Raw genomic sequence first — 15709 nt, forward strand, 5'->3', positions numbered from 1 at the left:
GTAGACTTTCAGAGGGTCAGTGGGTTGACATATTCTGTGGAAGCATGGTTCTTCTGGAGAGACTCTTGTTTGGATGGCACTCAAAGGGATGTTTACTGAAGTGGGTGCATCCCTGGCTGGCTCATTTCAGAAAGCAGGGGTTGACAGTGATTGGTTGTGCAAATGTTCACAAAATGATTATCATGGATAGATCAATTGGTTTAAATTCAGGTCTGGTGGCTACTTGTTACCACTGCTACAGAACAGTCTTTTCCTAAGTTTGTGATTAGTATGTGTTCTCAACATTTTACTTTGGCATAAAGCAAACATTATTTGTTTGTTTAAATATCCAAGTAATGTATAATAAAAATACTGATTTTATTATTGATGACCTTTCATTGATTTAGGCCTTGAGGGAATTATACTAAGTGAAATAGGGAGATGGAAATACTAAGTGAGACAGAAAAAGACAAATCCCGTATGCTCTTACTTACATTTGGAATCCAAAAAACAAAATAAATCAAAATCGAGTTCTTAGACACAGAGAGCAGATTGATGATTGAGAGGGGAATGGAGGATGGGTTAAAGGAATGAAAAGGGTCAGAAGGTACAAATTTCCAGTTATAAAAGAAATGTTATGGAGATATAAGGTACACCATGGTAGTATAGTTATTAATAATAATACTATATTGAATATTTGGAAGTCGTTAGGAGAGTAGACCCTAAAAGTTTTCATCACAAGAAAAAAAAATATCTAAGATGTATATAAAATGGATGTTAACTAGACTTACTGTGTTTCATTAGTTTTTTCCAAGAAGCATTATAAGAATTTGCTTTTTCTCTTTAAAGCTTTGTCTCTGATCTCAAGGGTGTAAAATTATTCATAATGTTCCAGGGACTAGCAAGTCTAATTAATTTCCAGATCTCCTACATTTCAGGAGGATTCTTTTTTTTTTTTTAAACTACTTTAGGTAAATTTAATGACTGTAAAATCTGTTCACAAAGCAGCAAAGAAATGCATTTTCCATTTCATAGAAAGTTGTTTCACCACTTGAGGCTTGGCTCCAAAGCTTCATCTTTCATTAGTGACCAGTCATATTTCTCCGGCTGCCAGAAAGGACTGATGCCAACCACTGAGGTCAGCAATATGCTGTGGAGTCCTTCAGAGTGGTGCAGGAGGATTCTTTACCATCTGAGCCACCAGGGAAGCCTAATCAATTTTTTAAATTAATTAATTTATTTTAATTGGAGGCTAATTACTTTACAATATTGTAGTGGTTTTGCATACATTGACATGAATCAGCCTTGGGTGTACATGTGTCCCCCATCCTGAACTCCCCTCCCACCTCCCTCCCTATCCCATCCCTCAGGGTTGTCCCAGTGCCCTGTTTCACACTTCGAACTTGGACTGATGATCTATTTCATATATGGTAATATACATGCTTCAGCGCTATTCTCTCAGATCATCCCACCCTTGCCTTCTCCCACAGAGTCCAAAAGTCTGTTCTTTTTATCTGTGTCTCTTTTGCTGTCTCACATATAGGGTCATCATTACCATCTTTCTAAATTCCATATATATACTGCTGGGCATACACACTGAGGAAACCAGAACTGAAAGAGATGCATGTACCCCAATGTTCATCACAGCACTGTTTACAATAGCTAGGACATGGAAGCAACCTAGATGTCCATCGGCAGACGAATGGATAAGAAAGCTGTGGTACATATACACAATGGAAAAGAATGAGTTTGAGTAGTTCTAATGATGTGGATGAAACTGGAGCCTATTATATAGAGTGAAGTAAGTCAGAAAGAAAAACACCAGTACAGTATATTAACGCATATATATGGAATTTAGAAAGCCTAATTAATTTTAACCCAGTAATATTTGACTTGTAGATATCAGTGCTCGTGATCGGGATGGCCGAGTGGTTAAGGCGTTGGACTTAAGATCCAATAGACATTTGTCTGCGTGGGTTCAAACCCCACTCCCGGTAGAATTGATTTTGTTGATGCCAAGTCATGTCCAACTCTTTTGCAACTCTGAGGACTGTTGCCTGCCAGGCTCCTCTGTCTATGGGATTTTCCCAATCGAGAGTTCTGGTGTGAGTAGCCATTCCTTCTGTAGGGGATCTTCCTGACTCAGGGATCCAGTTACTTTAGCAACTATCTTATCTGGAAATGATAGTTTCTTGTGCAAAGTTGGGTAATAGTCCAGCATACAGTTGACTCTGAACTCTTTTTATCCAATCTGACAGGCTCTGTCTATAATTGGTGGATTTAGGGAATTTAGATATAATGTAAATGATATACTTGTATTAAAAAAAAAATCCACTGTCTTATTAGTTGCTTTCAATGTTCTCCTTTTATCTCTTTCTTCCTGTCTTTAAAATATGTGAACATCTTATATGATTTGATTATATCTAGAGTGTTGCCTTATCATTTGCATGTCTTAAAAAAGTAAATAAACCTAGGGTTTTCTATATACAGCTACAATCATTCCAAATCTACCTTCAAATTGTACTATGCTGCTTCCTTTACAATGTAAGAAGCTTGCAATAATATACTTCCTCCTATATTGTGTCATTGCTGCCCCAGATTTTGTTTTCAGGTATGCTATAATTGTATAATATGCCACTACTATTTTTGCTTAATGCAGTCAGTCATTTTTAGAGTGTTTAAAACTGGGGAAAATATTCCTTATATGTACCTCTATCGTATTCATTTCTGTGTATATTCATTGCTTTGTAGTCTCTCTTCCTGAGACCAGCTTATAACATTTCCTGTTTTGCAGGTCTGATTAATGCACTTCAGTTTTTGTTTGTCAGGAAGGACTTTTATTTCCTATTCAGCTTTGGAAAATATTTTTTGCTTGGTAGAGAATTCTGGGTTTACAGATTTTTTTAAAAGTAGCCTCTCATCACTTTCAAAAGCTATTTCATTATCTTGTGGCATACCTAATTTCTGATGAAAAGTCTACCGTTTCAGAGAGATAGAGAATTAGATAGCTTGGAATTCTCTGACCTTGGAGCTGAGGTTTGATGTACAGGTTTCCGCCACTATCAGAAAGCAGAACATTCCTATAAAACATTTCACAAGCTGAATTGGCGTGAAGTGAAGAAACAATTATCTTAGGACACTTCTTACATATGAATGAACAAAGTTAGTGGAGATAAAGCACAGATGCTCACAGACACAGTCCAAAGCTGTGGCGGCCTGACGTTGAGATGCAGAGTCTAATTCCTGGGGGAGGAGCTTGGCGGCCCACCCTTGCTGCTCCTGATGCGCTCAGCCTCTACAATGGCTCTCTGCAAAACTAGCTGCTGTTCAGTAGCTCAGTCGTGTCTGACTCTTTGCGACCCCATGGACTGCAGCACACCAGGCTTCCCGGTCCTTTACCATCTCCAGGAGCTTGCTCAAACTCATGTCCATTGAGTCGGTGAGGCCATCCAACCATCTCATCCTCTGTCGTCCCCTTCTCCTCCCGCCTTCAATCTTTTCCAGCATCAGGGTCTTTTCTAATGAGTGAACTCTTCTCATCAGATGGCCAAAGTATTGGAGCTTCAGCTTCAGCATCAGTCCTTCCAATGAATATTCAGGACTGATTTCTTTTAGATGGACTGGTTGGATCTCCTTGCAGTCCAAGGGACTCTTGAGTCTTCTCTAACACCACAGTTCAAAAGCATCAATTCTTCCACACTCAGCTTTCTTTATGGTCCAACTCTCACATCTATACATGACTACTGGAAAAACCATAGCTTTGACTATAAGGACTTTTGTGGGCAAAGTAGTGTCTCTGTTTTTTAATAAGCTGTCTAGCAAAACAAGTACTAAAGCAGGTCTTTCCTAAAAATGAAGTGGCAGCAAAGTGAACTTTTGAAAACTGAGAGATACCTGTATTTCATTATCTTGGGAAAATACTTGATCATTAACTTTCCCAATATTTTTTCTGCTCTTTCCTCTCTTCTCACCTTCTGGGATTCTCATCACAAATGTATTAATCAGTAACTTTTAAGTCCTTCTTATTTTTATTTTTTTTCCTTGATGTTTCAGCTTGGGTAGTTTTTAGGCCTTCAGGTTGATCATTTCTTTTCTCATCCCTATAGAGTCTACTAGTTAGTCTATTAAAGACATCTTATGTCTCTTGGTCTGTGTGTGTGTATGTGTTTGAATTTAGCATATTTATTTGACTGTTAGTTTCCAAAAATCTACTGAAATATGCCACCTGTTTATGTGTTGAGATAATGTGGGAACCTACTATGTTCCTTTGGCATCTGAAATGGGAGCGGTCTCAAGGGACTAATCTCATAAGCTTTGGGATCTGATGCTATTTCCAGAAAAATAATGTCAACATTGAGTTAAACTATAGGACACTCAGTGTTGCAAAATTGCTTGGCTGGGGAGGAACTTCCACATATTTACTGGCTAGAAGTGTCTGAAGTGAGTAGTGAAGAAGACACACAGGAAGAAAAACAGTGCTATTTGTTTTTTTGTTTATTTTGTGTTTTTGTTTTTCTAATGCACTTGTCAGCTCCAAATTCACCCTTTTAGATTTTTTTTTTTTTTTTTTTGCTAAGGGATCTGGGCCTTTTAAACATTTATTTTCTTGTGCCAGGTGGCACTGAAATTTTGTCAGTAGAAGGTCAGAAGAGACACAATAGGAGGAAAGAGTTTAGCTTTCTGGTTCTAGGAATTCCTGCAGCCATCAGTATCTTCAGTGTACAGCTCCATTCTACTGACCTCCACAGTTGTAGAGAAAAGAAATTAGGTATTCACTGATCCATACACAAATATTAATTGACCATCATGTGTAGTAAATATCCTAGGATGCCAGAAAGAATTGAGACTGGTTGTGGGGATTATACACACACAAAAAAAGAAAGAAAGAAAAAGAAAAAGCAGTGGTTTCTAGTAACTGCTGGAGTTCTCATTGTAAAGTCTCACATGGTAACCTCATAGATGAAAGCCAAAATATCTGAAGATTGCAAAGCAAATCACTGATAATCTCATTGCATATGAGAGGGGCATTGTCATCCAACGACAATCTGAATTGTTTGGTGTCCAAATAGTAATTTATAGTGCTTCAGTCATACCTTGTGTGGAACGATTTTTCATGCAACTTTTTACATAGTTCACTCAGTCTTTACTTCTCTTCTTATAAATCTTCCAGTGCCTGCCATCTTCAGAAACCACATCGATGGTAAACATTAGACTCTTAGTTTCCCACATGATTCAGCAATTGGACAACATAGGCTTGATCAAGGTTAATTCCCCAAACTGTGTTTGACAAAATGAAGGCTAACACCTTTCAGAAGGGTAAAGCCTATGAAGAGAGCTCTGCCAGATTTCAATTCAGGATCTTTTATTTATGAAACAAGCTCTTTAACTAGCTAACCCACAGAGCCCTTTTCAATAGAGAAAAAGAAAAACAGATAAAGAAATATATTGTGAGAAAGTTTTCATTTTCACACACTAGGAATTGCTTTTAGAGAATAATACACATTTTTTTGAAGTGAAAATCAAATGGAAATTCTTTCAAATATGACACTGCTGTGGAGCCTGCTCAAAAGAACCACTTCCCTGGCAAATTGATCACACTTTACTGAAGTTACTACATCAATAACCACAGGAAGATGTGAGAGGTAACAAATAATATCACATGATAAGGTTAATTTTTCTAGTAGTCATATTTTAAGAAGCAGAAATAAATGGAATTAATTTTAATATTTTAACTCCAAATATTATCATTTTGACATGCAATCAATAAAAATTAATGAGATATTGCATGATGTTTCTTTAAAAAAAAAAAAACACCTGAATTTAGAAGCATGTGTTAATGTCTACTGTTTTGGACAGGGCATCTTAACCCTAACCCAACATTCTGGGGAAAAGGAAATAATACTCACTTCACAGTATTATCTCTGTAGTTTTTTTTTTTTTTTTTTTTTTTTTTGAGGAAGGGAAGAACTTCCCAGCAATTTTTGAAAAAACCTGCTATCTCCTTTAGGTCCAAAAGTGATTTGATGAATATATCAAATGTGTTTTTGTTTATTTGAAAGGAAAGTTGAAACGGACTTCCTTTTAAAACAAGCCTCCACCACAACGAGAAAAAAAAAAAAAAAGTCCAAAAATCTTGGTTGGTTAAAGCCTCGTGGAATAATATTAAAATTGGAAGTGTCTCCAAATAGACGCTCTATTTTTCCCTTCTACCGTGGAAGTTCCCTGTCGTTACTAGTTGGAAAAAGAGGGTAATAAAATACAATATCAGTTTGCTAAAAATTCATGAGCTGCATCCTAGAATCACTATAGAATCTCCGAGGGTTGAAATCTAGAAAACTGGGCTTAATACTCCTTCCTAGCGATTCTCCTCCGCGCCAAGTTTTGAGACGCGTTTACATCAGGAAGTTCCGGATCCTCTGGGCCATTCTATCCTCCCTACTCTGCCCCCACTCCAGCCTTTTAATTGGGTAACAGCCCAACAGATCATATATCAAACGAGGACTAGACGCGTGGCAGGTTCATTCTTTTAATTGCCAGCATCGCTTAGAACGCACATCTACTGAGCCAATCAACTTCCGTAAGACAAATATGTGAAGAAAAGTGTTAGTCGCCCAGTTGTATCCGACCCTTTGCGGCCCCATGGACTGTATCCAGCCAGGCCCCTCTGTCCATGAATACTGGAGTGGGCAGGCTTCCCCTTCATCAAGGAATCTTCTTGACCCAGGGATTGAACGTGGATCTCTCACATTGCAGGCAGATTCTTTACCGTCTGAACCAAAATACATAAATACTACAAAATGAACGTCTCCTTTGCATGTTTTTGTTCTTTCCCATCTTCACCTCGATTTCCTTCCCAGACACTTCCACCTTGCCCCAAGCGTCTGAAGTCACGCCCAGGAACACCTGGAAAGATCAAGCTGTTGAAAGAGACACCACCCCCAAACTGCTACTTTCTTTGACTCGTTTGACATCCTTGCTCTCTTCCTGTCGGTTTAATTTCTGCCTCGGATTCCTTACAACTCTGAACAGTCTCTTAGTTTGGTGGTGAGGCTACGGCGCTCTTCTCTTTGAGGTCCGGGGCTGGGCGGGGAGATAAGAGTTTGAATGACAGCTTTCTCAGGTGTCAGGGCGGATCTTTGCCAAGATCGCTGAGTTGAGGGGGAGGCTATGATTTCATCTGTCCACAGAAGCATCTTTCCAGATTCAATTTCTCCATTCGATGTCCTTCGTTTTCCCTCTACGACCCATGCTCCCAGACAGAAATTGTGCAGGGAAGAGCTTAAAGAGGGAGAACCCTGCCCAATGGGGGACAATTAATGAAGAAAATGTTGGTCATATTTTTCTTTTCTTTCTTGCTTCTTTGATTTAAAAAAATTAAGATATACTTTATATATATATATATATACTGTAACATTCACACAGAAGTGCACAATTCAGTGTTTTTGAGTATATTCCCAGAGTTGTGGAACCTTCACCATTATCTAGTTTCAAAACATTTCCATCACACGAAAATCAACTCTGTACCCTTTCCCCAGTTCTTGGCAACTACTGTCTCTGGATTTGCCTATTCTGGACATCTCATATAAATGGAATCATACAGCATACGGCTTTTTGTGTCTGGCTTCTTTACTTAACATGTATCTTCAAGGTTCGTTCATGTGTAGCATATATCAGAAGTTCATTTCTTTTTATGGTCAAATAACATTCCACATTTAATTTTTGAAGTTCTTTCCAAAGACCTTTCTGTCAACTCCCCTTCTCTGTATCATTGAAAGAAACGAGATAAAGGGGACATTTTAGAAGACAGATACTTCAAGCATCCATCCAGACTTTCAGCATCCATTGACTTAAAGAAAAGCGAAATTGCTCTGTGTGGCGGGTACCAGGGATGGTTAAAAACCAGATCAGATGATTTACTTCGAAGAATTTTAAGAACTTAAAAATAATTTTTTTTTTTTTACAATTTGAAAAAATGTACAAAGTTTTTTTCCTTCCTCCTGAAAAAAAAAGGGGCGTCGAGCCAGCCAGGAGTCGAACCTAGAATCTTCTGATCCGTAGTCAGACGCGTTATCCATTGCGCCACTGGCCCCCGTCACTTCAGGGTTTTATATTAGTCTTTGCTCACTGGAATGGCTGAGAAAATAGTTGTTTGACGATGAAGACTGAAATCAGTTAGACAGGAAGGAGCTATGGATTCTGGTAAAGCTGATGGGTTATCTTAGGGGTCATTTTGCATGTTACATTAGCTTAAAATATTTATAATTATGAAAGAATTTTCGGCCTTGAAGCATCATGTACGTGACAGAACGACTGTGGTTAGCACCTCCCACCTCCCCCCATTTACGTGCATGCTTGTTTCTATTGTTTCTACTTGTGAACGCTTCATTAATTTCTGCAGTCGTTCATCTGTTCATTCGTCAAACCATTTCATTTTTCTTTAGCACTTAGATGCTGATGCTGTGTATGGATCAACTATTAACGACCCGTTGAATTTTAAATTTTGATATAGTGAAAGTGGAATAAAACACATTCTTGAGGTATTAATCATATGTTTTCAATCTCACTCTCCAAATAGCCAAAACTCTTTCCAGAGGAAATAATTTCAGACACTGCATCAGAGAAGACATTCTGAAATACCCACCTTCTCAAATTAGGCGAAATGAAGGTCATAATTCAATAAAGGTAAACTCTTTGAGAACTAAGTTCACATAGGAACTTGGACATTCAAAGTTAATATAATTATAAAATTAAAAAATACCAGTCATCATTACATAAATTGGCTAGCAATGTTTAAGGGCTCAAAGTAGGCGAAACAGGCACGTGGAAATACAGAAGTGGAAATACAGAAGCGAGGGCAGTCCTTTGAGAGAGAAGTGCAATGGTTTGGGTCTGAGTGCAGTCACGATGCCCACAACTTTTATCCGTACTCTTCCTTCGTTACATTATTGCCTTGGCCCAAGCTGTGTATCTTCTCTTTGCCTCAGCTTCCTCATTTCTATAGTTTTAAAGAGCGCGCGCACACATACACACACCATACGGATATATTTATGATCTTAGATCTTTAAAGTTCCTGCCAGTCCGTTCCGTGGTTGGCTGGTTGCTTTTAAATACCAGAGAACTCTTTAAGGAAGCTACCTGCATTTCTGTTATCAGAGCGTGGAATTTTATTACAGGTTTTTAAAAACAAAATTTGAAGCAGAGACTCGCAGCGAGAAACAAATCGCCTCGCAACTTGAGCAGAAAGATATTGGGAAGCGCTGTGAGCAGGATTTGAACCTGCGCGGGGAGACCCCATTGGATTTCGAGTCCAACGCCTTAACCACTCGGCCATCACAGCTCTGCGTCTATCTTTTATTTGGACATTAAAATACACATCGTCAGGGCCCTAATTTACAATCCTGCCTACCAATTTTGGCTGCTCTTGCTTATTTGGTATGTTTACTTTAAGTATTCATCAGATCGGTCTGCTCAGCGTCATCCAACTTGTCCCCATCCTGCCAGGCTCCATGCTTCGAAGTCTCACCTCTGAGAGAAGTCAATATTCCAGCATCACAAGAATCCTTGATTTTATAAAATTTTCTGCAGTTTTCATGGATTGCCTGGTTTTGCTTCATACTTGGCATGAAATGAAGTAAGTCGTATTAAGGGTGCCTACGATCCTCTTCATTTCTGTATTCCACAAACAAATACACTATGCTTTGAGGCTGCAAGGACAATTGGGCAGGATCTACCAATATTTCAAATGCATATACTCTTTGATATAGCATTTCCACAAATGTAAGAGGTAGACTTGAACACATGAGAGTTATACTGTGTTCAAACTTACACTCTGAAGCATTCATTGAAATAGTAGGATTGGAAAAAAAACCTAATTAGTCAGAATTATTTAACTAGATAAATAATGGCACAACAACACAGTGGAATGCAATGCATATTTAAGACAGACTGATAAAGACTACTATATACATACATATATTATAAAATAAAAGAAAGGTTCAGAGCAATCTCTATAGAATTCTACTATTGGAGATATATTGATGTTAGGTTAAATACACATTTTACAAAAAAAAAAAAAAAACCTCTTAAGGATAATCAGTAAACTCTTGGCAACAGTTCCCAGTTGAGGGGCTGGAGACTAAGGAGGTGGAACTCTTTGAAAGCAGGAGGGAGAAATTTACTACATGTCCCTTTAGACTTTAGATGTTATCTATTAAAAAATCAAATAAAAGTTCAAGAAAACATTATAAATGAAGAAGTAGGGGAGAAAAAATTTTCTAACCAGAATTCTCCTCTGGAATGATGAATAGAGCTTCCTTTCTGGAACTCAGCAATAGTCAGCACTCTGAAGGAGGCCTCCCTTGGAGCCTCAGAAGAAGCAAATCACACAGATGAGATTTGAAATCACTAAGGAAGCCTGAGGCAGAAAGGCAAAAAGGTTTTGGAATGCTGTCCAAGCTTAGACCTGGACACACAGGCCACAGGCGACATGGGAGTCTCCGGAAGAATCACCTGATCCAAGATCAGATGGTTCTGGAATATTCTTCAGACACTGAATTGAATCTTCTGTTTGTGAGCAACTAGGACAAGCTCAGTAGTTCAGACTCACCCTGACTTCAAGGTCCTTGATTTGTTCTAGGATGTTCTCTCTACAGTGTAATCTCGGTGGACTATTTTGTCCAAAATCGCAGAATTTAAATAGCTAAAACTTCCTCCTTTGGGTCTAGGAATACAATTTTTAACAGTCATCTTTGTTTTGTTTTTCTGCTTTGTTTTTGCAGAGAAAGTAGCATATCTTTCTTTTTATTATCTGTCTTGGCCAGAGTGTAGTTCTGTTTACAGTGGACAGTTTCCCAGCAGTTGTTTTCATGAGAAATCCTTTCCAGTTTCCTGTCCCCAGTTTAGCCACTTAGCCAGTTCACAGTTCTGGTGGTTTCATAGAACTTCCAACAGAGCATTTTGGAGAATTGAATAACCTTGGGATGAAGATGTAAAATCCACTCACAAGTTAGGAAGTTCTTTAGAAATGTGTTTGTGTTTTTTTTCCTCACCTAGATTTTGATCTTCTTCCTAGTACTCCTACTCTACTAACGAATTTGGGAGACCCAAAGAGGGAGGGAGAACAAGAAAAGGAAGCAGTTTTTAAATACCCCATCCCAAAGCAGTCACACAGACAGGTCTGGCTGTCTCTTGTCGGGGGTCACTGCTCCCTTCCCTGGGTCCTGGGGCACACAAGGTTTGGCTTGTGCGTCACTGGCGGGTATGAGGTTTGATTTTAAACAAATCAAACTTTAAACAAAACAAGACTGTGCCCCCCTACCATCTTGCTGCGGCTTCTCCTTTGCCCTTGGATGTGGAGTAACTTTTTTTGGTGGGTTCCAACATTCAGAGGATGAGATGGTTGCATGGCATCACCAATTCAATGGACATGAGTTTGAGCAAACTCTGGGAGATGGGGAAGGACAGGGAAGCCTGGCATGCTGCAGTCCATGGGGTCGCAAAAAGCCGGACGTGACTGAGCGACTGAACAACAACAAAAGCAGTCACTGTTCATCCCTTCCTCCCTGTCTCCTCCTTGGGAGTTTAACTTTCATCAGAGTTCTAAATGGTTTCTCAGACTCTCTGTGCCACTGTGAGGCTTCCACACTCTTCTATACATCAACATTCCCCTAGGAGATGTTCTTTTTTTTTCCTCCTGGATGGACACCTGTGGGTTTGGAGCTGTAAAAGGCCAAATGACTGTGGATGGGTACTATCCAGTGGGAAAAAAAAAGTTGATGGAGAAAATGCTGGTAACTTATTATCATGTTTTAAAGCTTCTTTGATTTTAAAATATGTCCAGTCTTCTTTCTCATTCAACTTTCTCAATTTCAGGAAGAAGTGGGAGGTAAAAAATCTTAGAAAATGACTCCTTTGATGGCTCTGAAGACTCAGACTCAACTGACAGGCTTGTATGATGGGGCAGCATTTCCAGATGTGAAAAATCAGTTCAGGATAATTTTCATTCAAAATGTCTTAACAACTGATTTCAGCATCACCTATTGGCCACTGGCCTCCCCACACAGATGGTCAATATTATCCTTAACATAGTTGAGGGTAGAAAAGGATGTTTTGGGGATTGCTGTAGACTGAATGTGCTTTCTCCCACTGCCCCTGATATGTTGAAACCTAATCCTCAATGTGATGGTTTTTGGAGGCAGGTGCTTTAGGTCCTTAAGTCATTCATGAGCAGAATTAGGTCCTTCTAAAAGAGATGGTTGGAGAAGGAAATGGCAACCCACTCCAGTATTCTTGCCTGGAGAATCCCAGGGACAGGGGAGCCTGGTGGACTGTCATCTACGGGGTCACACAGGGCCAGACACGACTGAAGCGACTTAGCAGCAGCAGCAAAAGAGATGGTAGAGAACTTCTTCAACCTTTCTTGTATCTGAGGATATAGTGAGAAGACAGCTGTCTGTGAGACAGGCAGCCAGGAAGCAAAGTTTCACCAGAGTGAGAATCAGCACTGGCCTCCATAACTGTGAGAAATAAATGCTTGTCTTTTAAGCCACTTGGTCTATGGTATTTTTGTTACATAATCCACATGGACTAAAACTGGGAGAAAGACACAAGTGAGGCTCACAAGACTGAGCCAGTTCTGGAAAGGTAAACCCATTCACTCATGATCAGTTTGCACAACATAAATTTGCCTAAAATATTCATGTAAAACAACAACAACCAGCTATCAACTTTAGAACACATGGTAAGGTGGTGATGGTCTCTGTAGACTAATTTATAACATATGATTGAAGAGTTGATATACCCCTGAGGTAGGGTAGGTAAGCTGTACAGTAAACTCAGCCAGCCAAAAGCTCAGTTGCTTCTGATGGTCTTTCTGAATATAGAGAAAATGGCACTAGACATGTTAGTAGCTGCATACCAGGTGCCAGGGTATGTGTACATTCTCTCCCCTAGTGAAAGGACATCTGGGCTAACAGATGCAACTGACATAATCACTTAACCAGATTTACAATAACTGTCATTCTCTATAACAGATTTACCTTCTATGCTTGAGTAATTGAATAGAAATTTGGTGAATCTGTGACCCTGTACCTTTCAAGCTCTTGATGTTGGCACTAACCTCAGCTATCCCTCCAGGAATATCAGTTTCGTGTTTGGTTTAATTATTTTCATAGAGAAAATTCTGGTGGCGTCTTTTGGCCTTTTATGCCATAATAGCCTTCACTCCATCAGTCATGGAAATGACATAGAGATTCTGTCTGGAATTGGGAAAGTAATCACAGGGTGGACTTGGAGACCCACTACGCCCTCAGTGAAATGGATCGAAGGCAAAAACAACAACAACAACAACAACAACCCTTCATAGGTTGTCTGATCTTCATGAATATGTACTTTGCCTGATGGACAGCAGTGGTATCTTGTATCTCTAGCAGTTGATGCCAGTTCAGAGCCAATGTCTAGTAACTCCCGAAAAGTCTATTTCCCCTTCTCTAATGCACAATCGCTTTGGTACACGAACACAGATCCCTTTAGGAAAGGCTGGGAGGAAGAATAACAATATAAACATTTGGCAGCGTACCAATGGTCTTTGTCAAGGGAAACTGGATTTCTCTTCCGTCAGAACTGGTTTAAGTTGGGAGACTTTGCTGCTACAGATCAGGTCCAAGATCAAGGTGCCTTCAGAGTCAGTTCCTGGTGAAGCCTCTTTTCGTAGAAATCCCAGCTCCAAAGGGAGCAACTGTCGCCGTGGCTCTGATTTTGTCTCGGGGACGCGAGCTCGCAGGCCGGGTGGGAGTCCAGCCGAAGAGAGGAGGGGGAACGCTGCAGCGAGTGCAGAGCGAAACCAGGCATCACCGCGGGACTCTCAGGATAATTTCTTTCAATCAAACAGCAAGTGCGAAGACTTGCGGGCTGTGTTATTTTTTACACATAGGGAAACTGAATCTCTTAAATCAAGTAGCGAGGTCTAACAGTTTAGGAAAAGGTGTGTTTCCGCCCGGTTTCGAACCGGGGACCTTTCGCGTGTGAGGCGAACGTGATAACCACTACACTACGGAAACGGCCGACAGTTGCTTCTCCAGCCCTTACTTAACTGAGTTGGCTGCCTGTAGAGCCCACGTTTGTTTATGCGCGTGAAGTGATGTTTACGGTTGCAGGGCATTTCTCTCCTTTTTCCTCTGTTTATGAAAACAAACAAACAAAACCCAACTCCTCTCATATCCCCAGTTCTTAAATAAATTCCAGGAGTGGAAAGCTAAGGCAACATCCTGCAGATTTTTTTTCTTCTTTTTTTGTGTATTGAGGATATCCCGTTCAAACTACCGCACAATTGCACTCATCTCACACTCTAGCAAAGTAATGCTCAAAATTCTCCAAGCCAGGCTTCAACAGTACGTGAATAGAGAACTTCCAGATGTTCAAGCTGGTTTTAGAAAAGGCAGAGGAACCAGAGATCAAATTGCCAACATCCACTGGATCATCGAAAAAGCAAGAGAGTTCCAGAAAAACATCTACTTCTGCTTTACGGACTACGCCAAAGCCTTTGACTGTGTGGACCACAACAAACTGTAGAAAATTCTTCAAGAGATGGAAATACCAGACCAGCTGACCTGCCTTTTGAGAAATCTGTATGCAGGTCAGGAGGCAACAGTTAGAACTGGCATGGAACAACAGACTGGTTCCAAATTGGGAAAGGAATACGTCAAGGCTGCATATTGTCACCCTGCTTATTTAGCTTATATGCAGAGTACATAATTTGAAATGCCGGGCTGGATGAAGCACAAGTTGAAATCAAGATTGCCAGGAGAACTATCAATAACCTCAGATATGCAGATGACACCACCCTTATGGCAGAAAGTGAAGAAGAACCAAAAAGCCTCCTGATGAAAGTGAAAGAGGAGAGTGAGAAAGTTGGCTCAAAACTCAACATTCAAAATATGAAGATCGTGGCATCTGGTCCCATCACTTCATGGCAAATAGATGGGAAAACAGTGGCAACAGTGACAGACTTTATTTTTTTGGGCCCCAAAATCACTGCAGATGGTTTGGTGACTGCAGCCATGAAATCCAAGATTCTTGCTCCTTGGAAGAAAAGCTTATTAAGACAGCATATTAAAAAGCAGAGACATTACTTTGCCAACAAAGGTCCATCTAGTCCAAGCTATGGTTTTTCTAGTAGTCATGAATGGATGTGAGAGTTGAACTATAAAGAAAGCTGGGTGTGGAAGAATTTATGCTTTTTAACTGTGGTGTTGGAGAAGAATTTTGCGAGTCCCTTGGACTGCAAGGAGATCCAACCAGTCATTCCTAAAGGAAATCCATCCTGAATATTTATTGGAAGAACTGATGCTGAAGCTGAAACTCCAATACTTCAGCCACCTGATATGAAGAACTGACTCATTGGAAAAGATCCTGATGCTGGGCAAGATTGAAGGCAGGAGGAGAAGGGGATGACAGAGGATGAGATGGTTGGGTGGCATCTCTGACTCAATGCACATGAGTTTGAGTAAGCTCCAGGAGTCGGTGATGGACAGGGAAGCCTGCTGTGCTTCAGTCCGTGGGGTTGCAAAGAGCCGACACGACTGAGCGGCTGAACTGAACTGAAGGATATTAGTTTTGTTGTTGTTGTTTGTTTTTTAAAGCTCTGATGCTTGAATTCAGATTCCACTGATCTCCATAATTTGCTGGTGTTGTGGAATGAGAATTCTGCATGCTACAGTTTCCAAGACAGAAT

At 40.0% G+C, this 15709-nt stretch overlaps 4 non-coding genes across 4 annotated transcripts; 1 reads left to right on the forward strand and 3 right to left on the reverse strand.

Annotated features, from left to right (window-relative positions):
- Positions 1-1893: 1893 nt before the first annotated feature.
- Positions 1894-1976, forward strand: TRNAL-UAA (transfer RNA leucine (anticodon UAA)). The gene has a single exon. It is a non-coding gene; the product is annotated as a tRNA-Leu (tRNA).
- Positions 1977-7995: 6019 nt separating this feature from the next.
- TRNAR-ACG (transfer RNA arginine (anticodon ACG)) lies at positions 7996-8068 on the reverse strand. The gene has a single exon. It is a non-coding gene; the product is annotated as a tRNA-Arg (tRNA).
- Positions 8069-9234: 1166 nt separating this feature from the next.
- On the reverse strand, positions 9235-9316 carry TRNAS-CGA (transfer RNA serine (anticodon CGA)). The gene has a single exon. It is a non-coding gene; the product is annotated as a tRNA-Ser (tRNA).
- A 4647-nt stretch (positions 9317-13963) lies between these two features.
- On the reverse strand, positions 13964-14036 carry TRNAV-CAC (transfer RNA valine (anticodon CAC)). The gene has a single exon. It is a non-coding gene; the product is annotated as a tRNA-Val (tRNA).
- Positions 14037-15709: the final 1673 nt, after the last annotated feature.

This window comes from Dama dama, chromosome 7, assembly GCF_033118175.1.
Source record: "Dama dama isolate Ldn47 chromosome 7, ASM3311817v1, whole genome shotgun sequence".
NCBI classification, from domain to species: Eukaryota; Metazoa; Chordata; class Mammalia; order Artiodactyla; family Cervidae; genus Dama; species Dama dama.